The sequence below is a fragment of the Lithobates pipiens genome, unplaced genomic scaffold, assembly GCF_037356315.1.
Source record: "Lithobates pipiens isolate NorthernLeopardFrog02 unplaced genomic scaffold, aLitPip1_a1.2 Scaffold_16, whole genome shotgun sequence".
Lineage (NCBI taxonomy): Eukaryota > Metazoa > Chordata > Amphibia > Anura > Ranidae > Lithobates > Lithobates pipiens.
In genome coordinates this window covers 590,679,431-590,692,576 of record NW_027507748.1, presented here as the reverse complement: position 1 = coordinate 590,692,576, position 13,146 = coordinate 590,679,431, and positions in this window count along the sequence as shown.

The window sequence follows — 13,146 nt, the reverse complement described above, 5'->3', positions numbered from 1 at the left end:
TTTGATGGTCGCTGGTGAGGCTGTATCTAATGGGCACTGGCGAGGCTGTATTTGATGGTCACTGGTGAAGCTGTATTCAATGGTCGCTGGCGGGGCTGTATTTGATAAGCGCTGGCGAGGCTGTATTTAATGGTCACTGGCAAGGCTGTATTTAATGGGCGCTGGCGAGGTTGCATTTGATGGGCGCTGGAGAGGCTGCATTTGATGGGCGCTTGCGAGGCTGTATTTGATGGTCGCTGGCGAGGCTGTATTTGATGGTCGCTGGCGAGGCTGTGAGGGGGGCGGCAAAATTAGGTTTCGCCTAGGGTGTCAAAAATCCTTGCACCAGCCCTGATCCTATTCCTCCGCAAAGCAGTGATGGGAGATGAGATGTTCAGTCCTTTTCCTGCGGCCTCCAGGAAGTCTGCTAAGTCCGACGTGGAACACGGGTGGAATGCAGGTGACAGGAAGAGGAAGCAACAAAGAGAGGGGAGTCTGGACAGAACAAACTGGCTACGCGCTCGGAATCTACTGCTCCTTCTACAGGCCTATGGAAGTATTGCTGGTGGGGAGCAATTTATGTTGTTGTTGTTGCTGTTTACAACAGCATCTCCCAGTTGTAATGAAGGTGTAGAATTAGGTGTGTCACAGCCAAGTACTTGCAAGCACTCTGCTATCAGTACACCGACGTCCGATTCTACCAGGCAAATTTCCCTGCCACAGCTGCTGGACCATCTAAAGAAGTTTGCTGCAAGCCATCCACATGCCTAGCGGTTGAATACTAGCTTGGCTAAATTACTAGCACTTCAGCTGCTGCCTTTTTAGTTGGTAGACTCAGCCCCCTTCCGTGAGTTTGTGCAATGGGTGGTTCCTCAGTGGCAGGTCCCCAAATGCCACTTTTTCTCATGGAAGGAGATTCCGGCTCTCTACCGGCATGTGAAAGACAATGTCCATGCCTCGCTGGACAGGGTGGTCAGTGGTAAGGTGCATATTACCACTGACTTATGGTCCAGCAGGCATGGACAGGGATGTTTTCTATCTTTCAGGGCACATTGGGTCACTCATCTGGCAGCTGGGAAGGATGCAGGACAAGGGGCAGTAGTGTTGGAGGTTGTTCCGCCGTCACACCTCCAAAATGCTACTACTGGTTGTGACACACCTCTCTCCTCCACCCCCTCCTCTTCTTCTTCCTCCATGGCCTCTTCCAGTGCTTTGTCCTCGGAACCAGCTGTGCTCCGTAGGCATTCAAGGGGCTACGCAAGTACGCAGGCAAAAAGATGCCATGCCGTGCTTGAGCTGGTTTGTTTGGGGGACAGGAGCCACACTGGGGCAGATATTTTGTCAGCTCTGCAGGAGCAGGCCAAGAGGTGGTTGACACCACGCCAGCTTAAGCCAGGAATGGTGGTTTGCGACAATGGCACCAACCTCCTCTCCGCCCTCCGACAGGGACAACTGACCCATGTGCCCTGTGTGGCTCACGTCATTAACCTGGTGGTGCAGCGGTTCTTGGGCAGGTACCTGGGCTTACAGGATGTCCTGAGGCAGGCCAGGAAAGTCTGTGTGCATTTCCGCCGATCATTTAATGCCAGTGCTCGGCTGGCTGAACTCCAAAAGGAGTTTAACCTGCCCAAGAACCGCCTTATAAGTGACATGCCCACTAGGTGGAACTCAACGTTGGCCATGCTGCAGCAGCTGCACATGCAGCAGAGGGCCATCAATGAGTACCTGTGTGACTACAGCACCAGGATAGGGTCAGGGGAGCTTGTTTTTTTTTTTCGCCAGTGGGGCATGATCAGGGGTGCATGCACTGTCCTGTCACCATTTGAGGAGGCCACGAGGATTGAGAGCAGTGACAGTGCATGCATCAGTGACACTGTACCTCTTGTCCACCTGTTGGAGCATACGCTGTGTGGAATAATGGACAGGGCACTTGAGGCAGAACAGACGCAGGACGAGGAGGACTTCCTTGCCTCTCAAGGCCCCCTTTATCAAGACAGTGTTCCTGTTGTCCCACCCATCACATATGAAGAGGAGGAGGAGGAGGAGGATTGTGTCAGCATGGAGGTGGAGCCTGGCACTCAGCATTTGCAGCAGCAGTCTTTTAGGGATGATTTACAGTCCTAAGAAACCTGTGGACTTGTACGTGGCTGAGAGGAGGTGGCTGCGGATCATGTTGTCCTTAGTGACCCAGAGGACTCCGGACCGAATGTCTATGCTAAGCTACGCTGCATGGCCTCCCCGTTCCTGCAAAGCCTGTGGAAGGATCCTCGTATTCTTCAGATCAAGGAGAGGGACCATTACTGGCAGGCCACTCTCCTTGATCCATGGTAAAAGGGTAAGGTTGCGGACCTTATCTTGCCATCGCAGAGGGATCAGAGGATGAGACATCTCCGGGAGGCCTTGCAGAAAGGTCTGTGCAATGCGTTCCCAGAGACTGGGAGGTTACAAACTCCCGGTCCTGGACAAAGTGTTGCTGAGGCTTCGATCAGTCCCAGAAGGAGCAGTGGAGAAGGTGGCTGTCTGACCAATGTGTTCAGACAATTTTTTAGTCCACAGCCCCAAGGGGTTCCAGCAACCATTGCCAGCGTCTGATTTACATGTGTGTACATTTACACAGTGCATGAATACCTAGGGGCAAGGTCAGACTTGGACACCTTTCCCACCGAAAATCCTCTGGCTTATTGGGTCTTGAGGATGGATCACTGACCAAAGCTTTCACGGTATGCAATTGAGCTACTGGCCTGTCCTGCATCCAGCATTCTTTCAGAACGCACCTTCAATGCTGCTGGAAGCTTTGTAACTGATCACAGGGTGCGCCTGTCCACTGACTCGGTTGATCGACTGACCTTCATAAAGATGAATCAGTCTTGGATCACCACCAGCTACCAAGCACCTGAAGCTGATGTAACCAAATAATTTTTTTTGAAATGTCACATCCCTTCAAGACTGCCTATGCTGATGCTGAGTGTCTGTCCTGTTATGTTGACTGAATATCCTCTTCCTCCTCAATGATCCTGCTGATAGCTTGGAAGAACGTTTTTGGTTCTGGGTGACTCCACCAATGGCTAAGGCCCAATTTTTCAGCCCCTGTTTAACAGGGGCATGTAATTACAGTTTTTGATGCAATGCTTTGCAGCAGGGCTCATTCCTGTACTTCAACTAGAGTATCTGGGAGAGGTTGCAGTGTCATGGCACATGCAACCAGTGCCTAAGGCCCAATTTTTCAGCCCCTGTTTAACAGGGGCATGTAATTACAATTCTTGATATAATATTTCATAGCAGGGCCCGTTTCCTGCGCCCACCGAGAATAACTGTGAGGACTTATAGTGTTGTGGCACCAGCACCACCACCACAACCACCAAAGGCCCAATTTTTCTACCACTGTTCAACAATGGCATGTAATTACAATTCTTGATATAATCGTTCACAGCAGGGCGCTCAAGCGCCCACCAAGAGTCAGTTTGAGGGCTTACAGTGTTGTGGCAACACCAACACCTTAGGCCCACATTTCTGCAGAGCATATAGGGCAGGCCCCTACTTTCAATCATCCAATTTACAAATGTCTCCTACTTGAAAACAGAAGGAGAAAACAGGAAGTGAGAAAAAGATGGACGGCCCAAATAATTATACAGGTGTGATAACCCTTCCCTATGTTTTCCAAAAAGCTTAAAAATCGATTTTTTGACTGGAGATACACTTTAAAAATGTACCAGTTCAAAATTACAAACAGATTCTACTTAACACAACAAACCTACACAGTCCCTGTCTTGTTTGCACCGCCTGCATACTGCTGTTCTGAGTATATAGGGCCTGGGGGCCCCATGCCTTTCCTTTTTTTAATTTGGGTACAGGGTTACCCTTAATATCCGTACAAGACCCAAAGGGGCTGGTCATGGGCAGGGGGACTACCCATGCTATTTTTTTCTCAATGATTTTCATCCGTATTGCCAGAACCAGATATTAGATTAAAACCTTAAGCAGTTTTAAATGACTTTTTTTTCATTAAATGTAATTTTGTGCAGGGACTGTTCTAAACACCGGAAACGCGTGCCACTTCACAGGCATAATATAGACACCCCCAGGCATGATATTTAAAGGAATATTTAACTTTTTTTTCACTTTAATCGTCATTAAAATCAGTGCTCCCGAAAAAACAGCCGTTTTTAAAAAAAAAATTGGCATTGACCCATGTCCCCTGGGGCAGGAGCTGGGTCCCCAAACCCTTTTTAGGAAAATATCTTGCATATTAGCCATTATGCATAATAAATAAATTAATAATGCAGCTAATAAAATTATCAAGATTGTCATATGTCTTACCACCATGTTTGCCTATCTTAAAAAATGTATACGGCCATACTTGGTTTAAAAAGCAGTTAAAGCAGTAGTAAACCGTTGCAAAATTATAGCATAATGCACTATTATGCATAAAACTAAGCCCTCCAGTGGCGTGTTGTCAGCACTGAGAGGGCTTCCATCGTCCCCCAATCTTCCCTCCAAGTTCTTTCACCCTGCTGTGTGAGTGGCTGGAGCCACAATGATGTCACTACTGCACATGGGTGCAGGTGTCCTTGGTTATGGCACAGTGCTCCGAAGGTCCAGCAAGTTATGTTGGGCCTTCAGAACGCATGCGCCGATGATGTCACCAGCTGAATCTAGGGTGAATACCTCCTAAACAGTGCACGTTTAGGAGATATTCGTTTTACCTATAGGTAAGCCTTATTATAGGTTTTCCTGTGGGCAAAAATCACAAAGCAGACTACTGCTTTAAACCCCAGAAAATTTTGAGGGGGTAGAGCAAGGACCACAAATTGAACATAATACATTGTGATAAAGAAATGAAGGCAAGAGAGAAGGACTGGCTTAGCTAAAATATTTTCTTGAATGTATTTTCTACATTCCCTGTCTGTGCAATGTGCTTCATGCCTAACTTACATATTTTAACTGCTGTATGCAAAAATAACAAGCAGATTAAAATAAGGGATATATCTAAACTAAATTACAAGACTAAGCCCCTAAAGTCTTCCACCTATAAAGGGGGGGAGGATGTATACCTTCGGACAAAGCATTTGATTTACCTAAAGCAATTAGGCTGTTCACTTTGCATAGGCATTTGTGTTTTGCAAGGAATTGGCCCTAGTGCTTAAATTTCACTTTGTATAGCATACCAAATCATTGCAAGCAAAATAAAAAAAATGCATTTTGCTTGCCATGATTGGATGAGGGAAATCAGCAGAGTTTCACCAAAGTGCAGAAAAGGGCAACCAAACTGATACGAGGTATGAATGAGCTCAGCTATGAGGAAAAATGAGATGAACTGAAATCTAATCTCCATTCTCTCTTAAAAAGAGGAGGATAAGGGGGGATATGATCAGTGGTGGCCATCTTACTTTAAAAAAGTAATTAGTTAAGTTACAAATTACTTCTCTCAAAAAGTAATTGCGTTTTTTCATCGTAGGGGTTCCCCTTTAAATCCATACCAGGCGATGGGACTCGCGAGGTGTCAATCTCGCTGATGGAGGCAGCGTCATTCACTTCCCTTGCTAGTCCTATCTACCTGGTCCCGGGCGGTAGATGTAATTGCGGTAACGCCGCCCAAGTAATGGGAATGGCGTTACCATGAGGGGAAGAGTAATCAATTAGATTATTCATTTAGATTATTCATTACCCTCTATGTTAAGTAACTCTGTTTATTTTAACTGAGTTACTTACATCACTGGATATGATCAACATGGTGTTGAGTTATTCCCTTTAAGGTCATCACAGAGGACAAGGGGGCACGCTTTATGTCTGGAGGAAAAGAGATTTAATCTCCAAATACAGAAAGGATTCGTCAAGATCTGTGAAAATGTGGAATAAACTCCCTGAAGAGCTGGTTCTGTATATATAACTAGACAGGGGCGGAATGACAACACTCAGGGCCTCGGTCCAGATAAAGCAAGGGCCTCCTGTCAGGTCCCGCCCATGACCCACCAGGATCTGCCCCTGGCCTCACCCTTACATTTTGCACAAAGTACAACTTCTGCCTTTTTAAAAACACTGTTTAATAACAGAATCTCTTCACATTCAACAATAAACAAAATACAGGAAGTGAAGTGGGCAACTTTAATGGGACCCGGAGGTGGTTTCCCTCTAACAGAGGCCCTCTCAGTGACCATTAGAGAGTCTCTGTTAGAGAGAGACCTACCTCCAGGTCCCATTAGAGACTACAAAAAAGTATAATGGGACTGGGAGGGTGGTTTCTCTCTAACAGAGGCCCTCTCTGTGTCTATTAGAAATTCTGTGAGAAAGCGTCCCCTCCAGGCCCCATTAGAGACTACAGAGTCTAATGGGACATGGGGGGGTCTCTCTAACAGAGGTGCCCCTTTCAATGTCCATTATATAGTCTCTGTTAGAAAGAGCCCCCTCCAGGCCCCATGAGAAACTACAAAAAAATCTAATGGGACCTGGAGGGGGCCTCTTTCTAACAGAGTGTACAGGGAACACCTTCATTCACTCTGGTCCTCACGGGACCCCCTCCCTATGCCATGACTCTCACCCCTGCCCCAACCAAAATGTATAAATAAAATTGGCATTGTGTAGCGCTCCTCTTATCTTAACTATGGCTGGCTCCTGCGTCCTCTGTGGCTGGCTCCTGTGGGTGGCTGGCTGGATTCATGCTGTGGGTGGCTGACTCCCTGTTGTGGATAGCTGGCTCCCTGCTATGGGTGGTGTCAGGGCTGGGCTCAGCCCCTCCTTCTCTAAGCTGGCCCCTCAGCTGTTGGATAATTGCCAGCTCCTATCTCCCCACAGTGACTCACCTGTTGATGATATTCTCCTCATCAGTCCTGCCTTCCTAAACCGTCCAGCCCAGATGATCTCTGCCTTTGCCTTGGTCACATCTCTAGAAATGCTCTCCTGTGTTCCTGTTAAAGGCTTGCTTGGCTGACATACCTTCTGGCTGCAGATCCTGCTTGCTGTTCTACTACGTTCATCTCTGGCTCCCTGACATTTTGGCTTGTCTGACTATCCATTCCGGTTCCTGAACTCTGGCTATGTTTTGACTATGTTTACTCTGTTTACCTTTTTTTATTATTATTAAACAAGTGTGATTTAACTTTACTTCTGTCTCAGTCTGATTCATGGTTTCTGACAGGTAGCTTTCTGGCTGGCACCCTGGTCCTGCTGTGGGCGAGTCACTGTGGGTGGCTGGCTGGCACCCTGGCCCTGCTGTGGGTGGGTAATCATGGTTGGCTTGCTGGCACCCTGGCCCTGTGGTGGGTGGATCACTGTGGATGGCTGGCTGGTACCCTGGCAATGCTGTGGGTGGGCCACCAACCGTGGGTGGCGGGTTGGCACCCTGGCCCTGCTGTGGCTGGCTGGTGCATGATATCCCCTTCCACCATTATGGGCACTGTTTGCCGAGGCCAGGGAGGGACTCTTAAGGGAAGCAGCAGCAGGCCCAGTGTGCAGAGGCGCATGGCGAAACACGTAATGATGTGCAGGGGCGTACCTGGAGAATTTGGCACCCGGGGCGGATTCTATATCTGGAACCCCCACTTTAAAATGTAAAAACACCCACAAAAATGTGTAATGTTTTCAAGAATATTATACTGTGGACATGATACAGCACATTGCAAGAGACTGTGGACATAATACAGAAGATTGTGGACATGATACAGGAAATGATCAGAGACTGAGGTCATGATACAGGAGATGGTCTGAGACTCAGGACATGATACAGGAGATGGTCAGAGATTGAGGACACGATAAAGGAGATAGTCAGATACTATGAAGAGATGGTCAGAGATTGCCTTTCCAGACTGCCTCTCACAAAAGATCACTCTAATCTTACACTGGATTATTAGGTTTCAACTCACAGAAAAGAGAACACCTGTGGATCAATTCTGATTTAGAAGATTTTTTTGTGTACATATACATTAAATATTTTCCTGTCTCCAACCCAGCCCGTGTCACAGTTATTGGTTTTCAAGGTCAATGCGACAGGGCCCATGGCAAAGCTGCTGAACACTCTGCTGTATCATTTGTGGCTTAACCAATACAGGCTCCAGTAAGTGTGCAGGAAGGTCAGTTACTCAGTTAGCCCAATGGTAGATCAGCCCATGCTGGGACTCCTGAGTCCCACTGCTCTGTGACATCACCCTGTGCCCCGCCCTCTGTCCAAGCCCTTGTTAAGACGGCCCAACTCCCTAGTCTTGCCTGAAAAGCCTGCTGAGCCCAGCCTACAGTTCAAGTTGGCATGCAGCCATATTTTGTAAGGGTGGCCACTGCCCCACCTACATATACTAGAGGTGTGAATCTTCACTGGTCTCACGATTCGATTACTATTGTCCTGCCGATTTGATTCCACGATGCATCACGATTACTGCCCATGGTTTTCATCAAAAAACACAAGCAGTCAGAAGAACTACATTTTTTTTATTTTATCTGCTCTTAAATAAAAAAAAAACTCTGCATGTAGAAAAGTCTGATTTAGAACAGTAAATGGTACAGCCCCCTTTATATTACACAGCCCGCCTGCACATTACACAACCCCTTCATATTACACAGCACCCCTAAACATTACAAAGCCCCTTTTACATTATACAACCTCCCTGCACATTCCACAGTGCCCTTATTCATTACACAGCCCCCTTTACATTCTGCAGCCTCCTGTGCATTACACAGCCCCCCTGTGCATTAAACAGCCCCCGGCACATTACGCAACTCCCTGCGTATTAAACAGCCCCTCTGCAGATTCTACAGCCTCCCTGCACACTCCACAGCCCCCCATGCTAAACAGCCCCCTTTACATTACACAGACCCCCTGCACATTACACACCCCCCTATACATTATGCAGCCCCTCTATGCATTGCACAGCCCCCTTTAGATTACACAGCCCCCCTTACATTACACAGCCCCCCATTATACAGCTCCCCTTTACATTGCACAACTCCCCTGCACTCCCAGGAGATCCACAGTCTCCTAGGACAGCCCTGCCAGCGTACTCTAAAGTTAAATAAAATCACTGCCAGACCCTTTTCATAGATCCTACATTGTGTCAGTATCATTGTAAACCAATACTGTAAACACCTTATTAGCGCCGTTCTTTCGTAGCTGGTCATGTGACTGCTCTCCTCCGATTATTCATGGCCGGTCATGTGACCGCTCTCCTACGATTATTCATGGCCGGTCACAAGACCATTCTCCTCCTCCAATCTAAAGCTACACTCAGAAGAGGAGGAGCGGGAGGAGGAGAGCAGCCAGAAAGAGCGGAGCTAATAAGATATTTACAGCATTGGCTTACAATGACACTGACACAATGTAGGAAGGATCTATGAAAAAGGGCTGGCAGTGATTTTTCCTTAACTTTAGAGTACTCTGGCAGGGCTGTCCTAGAGCCAGGAGAGACAGGGCGGCAGGCCTGATACCCCCCCCACCCCCTCACGCTGGTATGTCACTGTCGCTGCAGGCCCGCTGGATCCCTGAGTTCCAGCAGGTGGTGCCAGTGGGCCCCCTTCCGCGGCTGAGCCCTCGGACCATGGCCAAACTGCCCGACCAGTCAGTCCCCACCTGTAACCAGATATTAACATTTATAGGTAAAGTTGATCCATGGAATATCCGTTTGCCTCTTAGGGGATTGGGAAGGATTGTTTTCCCTTGCTGGAGCAAATTAAATCATGCTTTACTGTTTGTTTGTTTTTTGCCTTCCTCTGGATCAACTGTGTGTATAGGATTGGGTATATAGGATTGTATATTTTTTTTCTCCCATTTATTATTTGAACTAGATGGAATTGTGTCTTTTTTCAACCAGACTAATTATCCGCTTGCGGACCAGCCGCTGCAGTTTTACTGCAGCAGGTTGGCTCCGCTGCGCAAAATCACGTTATACTACATGATTTCACGGGGCTTGCATAGCAGGCACGTGCCCACCGCAAGCTCAGTGAGTCGACTCGTGGGTCCTGCAGACTCGATGTCCGCGGGGATACCCACGATCATCTCACGGAGAGGAGGAACAGGGAGATAATGTAAACAAGCATCTCCCGTTTTTCCTAGTGACACTGTCACTGATTGGGAGCATGATCAGTGATGTATCACACACAGCCCCTCCCCCCCACAGTTATAATCACTCCCTAAGACACACTTCACCCCTGCAGCGCCACCTAGTGTTAACCCCTTCCCTGCCAGTCACATTTACAAAGTAATCAATGCAATTTTAATCGCCCCCCTGATCGCTGTATAAATGTGAATGGTCCCAAAAATGTGTCAAAATTGTCCGATCTATCCACCATAATGTTGCAGTCACAATAAAAGTCGAAGATCGCCGTCATTACTAGTAAAAAAAATTATTATGCCATAAAACTATCCCCTATTTTGTAGACACGATAACTTTTGCGCATACCAATCAATTAACACTTATTCCAATTTGTTTTACCAAAAATATGTAGAAGAATACGTATCAGCCTAAACTGATGTTTTTTTACATATTTTTGGGGGATATTTATTAACCACTTCCCACCCGGCCAATGCACATATACGGCCGGGTGGGAGCCGTCTACTCCTGATAGGACGTTCAGGAACGTCCATCAGAAGTAGCGGGATCGCGCGCGCGCGTGCCCGCGCAGCGGCGCGATCCCGATGCGCCCGTGTCACCCGGACACGGCGCATCTCAGATCGGCAGGAGGGCTCTGTGATTGGCCCTCCTGATCACATGACGGCCGTGTCCAATCACGGCCGTCATGTGATGTAAACAAACAGCCGGTTGCTAGGCAATCGGCTCCTCCTCTCCTCACACAGAAGTCATCGCTGAGGAGAGGAGAGCGGATCGCTGCAGCCGGCTGATGATCAGTGAGTATGAGCTGTTTTTTACAGCTTTTTACTCACTGATCATCAGTCTAGTGTACACACAAATCACCACACAGTAAACACACCACACATGTCCCCAAAACATACATGTCCCCAAATAATAAAAACACATGTCCCTAATAGTAAAAACATGTCCCCCACATATGTCCCACTAAAATCACATGTCCCAATGATTATCTGCACACATATGTACGTGATCACCTGCACACATATGTACATGATCATTTGCGTACATATGTCCGTGATCACACAAACCAATTATTATACACTTAACGGAATTTTTTTTACCAAAAACATGTAGCAGAATACATTTTGGCTTAAATTTATGACAAAATTTGATTTTATTGGATTTCTTTTAAAATAGAAAAAAGAAAATATTGTTTTTTTTTCCAAATTTCCGCTTTTTTGCGCTTATATCGCAAAAAATAAAAAACAGAGTCGTGAATAAATACCACCAAAATAAAGCTCTATTTGTGCAAACAAAATGATAAAAATTTCATTTGGGTACAGTGTAGCATGACTGCGCAATTGTCACTGAAAGCGCTAGAGCGATGAAAGCTGAAAATTGGGCTGGGAAGGAAGTGGGCGAAAGTGCCCTGTATTGAAGTGGTTATAGCAAAAAGTAAAAAAAAAATAAGATTTTTTTCAAAATTGTTGCAAATTTTTTGTTTATAGCCCAAAAAAAAAAAAAACGCAGAGGTGATCAAATGCCACCAAAAGAAAGCTCTATTTATGGGGAAAAAGGACGTCAATTTTGTTAGGTTATAACATTGTGCAATTGTCAGTTAAAGCGACGCAGTGCCATATCGCAAAAAAGGGTTTGATCAGGAAGGGGGTAAATCCTTCCGAGGCTGAAGTGGCTGATTGAAATAAACATGGCTCTGTATTAATCGCACGACCACGCAATTGTCAGTTAAAGTGACGCAGTGCCATATCACAAAAAGTATTCTGGTCTTTGGCCAGCCAAATCCTCCGGGGCTGAAGTGGTTATGTTACTAACCTCTTGGACAAATTTTCTTGAAAAGTGTAACTTCCCTTGCAAAGTTAACTGTCTATTTGCCTTTAGGAAATCATTCCCAAAGTGTTTTGTTACAGCAAGTAGGGGTCTTTAAAAATAATTTTTATGCTCTATTGATCTCCATTACTATCACTGAAATTAAAGGGGATGTTTACTTTTGTTGATGCACAGATGAAGCTTGGCATTTTTGCAAACTGTGTTATCGTTGAATCAAAGGAATACAGTAAATATAGAACAAATGTTTTCATGTACTGTATGCTGAGTGTTATGGGGACAGCTTCTTTTCTTTTTTTTTTTTTTTTTTGGGGGGGGAAATTATATTTATTCCACATTTTTAGAAACAATGCACAAAAATATAAAATAGAAAGGCAGTGCCATTTTAACTATGTCCTTCCAATAAGCGAAGGAGGGAGCCTCAGGCTTTTTCCAGCATAACAAGATAGCCTTATGTGCATAGAACAAGGAAAGAGATAGCAGGGTCCTTTGAGCCCTGTGCGGTGCCACCTCTTGCACAAGGCCTAGCAGACAGACTGAGATCATTACGGGGACAGGTAGAGAAAGCAGGTCTTGAATGGTTTTAGTGATACTCCCGTATTGGCTGGCAATGCCAGAATATGGGATCGAAATCAGGAATAGTGGTAAAGCGACAACAGGCCGCATCACCCGAACCATTTATACTGGCTATTCTCACTGGGATGTAATAAACCCTATGGTGTATCTTACATTGAATATGACAGTCACGAGCCAACACCAGAGCCCCAAATGAGTGGTCCCACATATCATCCCAGTCATCCCCCTGTAAATTTGGTACTAATGAGCTGCATTTATCCCTATACTTGGTGAGTGCCTTTGTCCTTTCAACAAACAATTCTTTATAAATTTCTGACAGCGTCTTTTGCATGGATTCATTGCAATGCAACTGTTCCAGAGGAAAAGATTGAGGCTCCAATATGTCAGCACCAAACTGTGTTATGAATGCATGCCTCAATTAAAGATAACGAAAAAGGTACCAGTTCGGGAGGCTGTATCTATCTTTCAGTTTATCAAAGGTGAGCAGTCTCCCTCCCCCCACTCTGTTCTTCAATTGTTTGATGCCCACACTGGCCCATATTGTCGGGTCTGGAATCGCACCAAAATGGGATAATCTAGGGTTAAACTATAAGGAGGTGTTTGGTGACCGTACCTCAGTCTCAGAGTGCATTAACACCTTTGTCCTGTCCCATGCACAATTAGTACAGCACATTGAACTAGTCAAAGCCGACAACACTTGTGAACCCCTATATACCAGGTAATAATCACTCTCATA